The sequence below is a fragment of the Bubalus kerabau genome, chromosome 6 (genome assembly GCF_029407905.1).
Source record: "Bubalus kerabau isolate K-KA32 ecotype Philippines breed swamp buffalo chromosome 6, PCC_UOA_SB_1v2, whole genome shotgun sequence".
Taxonomy (NCBI): domain Eukaryota; kingdom Metazoa; phylum Chordata; class Mammalia; order Artiodactyla; family Bovidae; genus Bubalus; species Bubalus kerabau.
In genome coordinates, this window is record NC_073629.1 from 69337577 (window position 1) to 69341386 (window position 3810).

The window sequence follows — 3810 nt, forward strand, 5'->3', positions numbered from 1 at the left end:
CTGAAAGAAAGAGAATCTTTGAGAAAAATAGCAGTTCAATAAATAAATGACTCAATCAATATAATAATATGAACCTATATTATAAGAGTGACAGGATAATTACTGTCTATAAAATATTCTTGTGAAAGGCAATCAGAGCATACAGAGAGAACATGATGGAAGGTGTTTTAAATGACCTGTTCCCAAAATGAATCTTCCAAGTGAAATAGAAGAGTAGATATAGGGGTCTTCACAAGAGCAATGAACAGCGTGGTAAATTGCCTTCAGAACCTCAATTCCGTTTACTATGTATTCCACACTTATGTTGAGCCAGGCACTGTAGACCTGCTCTCTGCCCTCAAAGAGATCACAGTCTAGGTTCCATTCAATGCAGAGGATAAAAGGAAAAAGTATTCAGCTCAAGGTAGAAGATAAGGATAGCGTGAACAATAACATGGTCATGGTGATGGACAGAAAGGAGAAAGGGAAAAAGGAGTCTTGGCGAGAGCGAGAACATATTGAAGAAGACACCGAAGCACAGAAACAGCACAATGTGTAGGGAACAGATAGAAACTTCTTATGACTCAAATAGGGGATGAGTCGAGGGAGGAGCACAGAAGTGGTAGGTAGTGCTCTGGTTATGGAGGGTCTTCGGTGTAATATACAGGAATTTAGACAGGTAACATAAAGCATTTATATTAATCCAACTTGATGATGCAAAGTGCTTTGATACCACCTCATTGCTTAGAACAAAAGACACGCCTTCACCTTTCAAGTGCATTCGTCTATTACTGTGGACTCTTCACCATGTGATTTGCTGTATTGTGGTCTTCTAACAGAATCTATTTGATAAACAGTCCTTCCTTTATCATCTGAATAGAGAGCTAGAAATGGGGAGAGGGGAAAAAGAGAGTTGTGAAAGAAGTCAATTTGATATTTGGTCTTTCTCCATTTTGCCACTGTTCCAGTGGTAGAGGGGATTGTGGAAAAGTGAAAATGACCCACCTTCCTCCCTGCTCACTATGGGAAAAACTGGAAGCCCCAGGAGAACTATCTGTTAGGGTTTGAGGATCACTGTTCCTTGTCTGGAGTTGCTGCTGAGCACTGACTCATTATAGAGCTGATGGAAAGCATACAGAGTATGCTGTGGTTATGAGAAGGAAAAATAGAGGGGTTTCCATGCTACTGGATGCTGAGGATTTGGAGATGAGTTAAGAGAGATATCAAGCTACCTTGAGACACCTGCCCACCTAACAAGAAACCACAACCTGAAAAGGTATGTGGTACTTTCTCCTGAAGGGAGGTTGAAGTGAGGGGGCAGCATCCTCCTCTGGGGGCTTCCCTGGCCTGAAGCTGAATCAGAGGAGCCCAGCTGAGAGTACACATCACCTATACAGACGATGGGGAGCCTACTTCCCACTGCATCCAGGTGGAGATATGATCTGCAGATATAAGCAACTCTATATGTCACCAGCATCTGACAGAGAAGCAAAATTACCCAACAAAAAAAAGTAATTCACCTCCTTATCCTTAAGGTGTGGGCAGCAACCCAAGTGGACTGCTCTCTCTCCCTATCCCATCCCTTGGAGGGACATAAGCACAAGAGACAGGGAGGAGAAAGATGGAGGGGCAGGTGGCCACATCCTATTGTGCCCTTTATTGACCCTACTCAGAGGGTAAGGATAGAAAATTTACCTGAGATGAAAGTAAGATCTTAAAGCAATATTAGACTCCCAATCACTGGATCAGGACTGGATTCCAGTATAATTAACTAGCAACTCTGTTTTCTTTCCCTTTTCTTATTTCACCAGTGACTTGGATTCTGAATTGCAATCAAGAGTCATGATTAGTATGGAAATAGGTAACTGGTGTTAAAAATGACATATCCTAACCTGTGGGACTGGGGCTTCCCAGGTGGCACAGTGGTAAAGAACCTGCCTGAAAATGCAGGAGATGTAAGAGACACAGGTTCGATCCCTGGGTTGGGAAGATCCCCTGGAGGAGAGCATGGCAACCCACTCCAGTATTCTTGCCTGGAGAATCTCATGGACAGAGGAGCCTGGTGGGCTATGGTCCATGGGGTCGCAAAGAGTTGGACTCAACTGAAGTGACTAAACATGCTCATATATGTGTGATGTGTGGAACTGGCTCAGTCAAGGAGAGGTGTGGGCAATGAGTTTCTCCTTGACCTCAGCTGGGAAGCTGGCATTCTGTGTAATGCAGTAGGAAAGTCGCTGATTAAACCTGCTGGTTAAACTGTCACTTACTATATCTTACGATCTCAAACTTGAGGCTCGTCTTGACCACTGCCACTGGCTAGTGAACATCTGGGGTTAGGCTTCTCCTGTGGGTCCGTGCAGATGCCCCCTCAAAACTGGCCCTATGCAACAAAATAATTAATAATTGATTGTGAGAAGAGATTTTTTAAATTTAATATGAAGGCAATAAATATGGAGAATTTTTGTACTGTGTAACTGTGTTTGGGACTATGTTTTTACATGGTGCTCATTTTAACAACCCTGTTTCATTTGAGACGGCAGGAGTGAATGAAGAATTTCACTGAGGAATGAAATTTCAGCCTAGTGCACATGGTGGCAATGGGATAAACTGCATCTCCAGGCTTTATCCATCTTGGAAACTTCTAGGAGCAACTTTAAGAGACATTACAACATTCATAAAGAAACTTGGGGCTAACCACCCTTATATTAGATCTCAATTGTTACAGCAGTAAAGACTGCTTTCAAAGTCCCACAAAAGGAATAAATAGCAGATGTAATGTGTTGTTAATCTTTCCCTCAAGAGAGCCACCATCACACTCTAGATTGGCTGTTAGTATGCTTTTAAATCAATTAGATTAACAGGATAAAGTTAAAAAAAAAATTGAGAAATGCTAATCTTATGCCCCTAGGTTGCTACACTTTGAAAGGGGAAATGATCTGGTCAGTTTTGAAGGCAATCAACTGACCATTGCATTTTTGGGTAGAGTCACTTTGCTAATTAAACATCACAAGGTAAATATGTGCAGCCATTCCTTCTATTTCTTTCACAAGTCTGGAGCAATAAGGATACTATAGGTGGGAGAGAGGCTCAAAAGGGAGGGATATATGTGTACTTATAGCTGATTCCCATGAAGGAGGGCATAGGAATATAAATAAATAAATATCTCACTCCTATATAATTGATTGGAGAATCCCATGGACAGAGGAGCCTGGCAAGCTACAGTCCATTGGGTCACAAAGTGTCAGACACAACTGAAGTGATTTAGCACACAGGCACACATAGCTGATTCACACTGTTGTACGTGCATATGTGTATGCAGTCAATCATGTCCGGCTGTCTGCAACCCCTGCCAGGGGGAGCCTGCCAGGCTCCTCTGTCCATGGGATTATCCCAGCAAGAATACTGGACTGGGTTGCCCTTTCTTCTTCCAGGGGATCTTTCCAACCCAGGGATTGAACCCATGGCTTCTGCATTGGCAGGCGGGTTCCTTACCACTGAGCCTCCTGGGAAGCCTTCATGTTGTACAGGAGGAACTAACACAACATTGTAAAGCAGTTATCCACCTATTAAAGTTTAAAAAGGAATATTACAGCTGCCTAAGAAGCTTCCATAATTTCTCCTTCCATTTTTCCAGATTTTTTTTTCCAAAACATAAAAAACTCTGGAGCTACTACCATGTTTAGAACAACCTGATGCAAGCAACTCTAAGCACTAAAGGAAATCTGCCTTGTCTTTCTGCTCTTCCTGCTTTTCTCTTTCTTCTCTCATAGGTGCTCCTTCCACTTTTCTCTCACTGGAGTGGCAGCATACCTAAGAATCTTCTGGCCTACT

The 3810-nt window shown here is 42.6% G+C and overlaps 1 long non-coding RNA gene across 1 annotated transcript; it reads right to left on the minus strand.

Annotated features, from left to right (window-relative positions):
* Positions 1–764: 764 nt before the first annotated feature.
* LOC129656187 (uncharacterized) lies at positions 765–2342 on the minus strand. The gene is made up of 3 exons (XR_008716258.1): positions 2247–2342; positions 1369–1456; positions 765–863 (listed from the first exon to the last, which is right to left on the minus strand). It is a non-coding gene; the product is annotated as an uncharacterized LOC129656187 (long non-coding RNA).
* Between the last annotated feature and the right edge of the window lie 1468 nt (positions 2343–3810).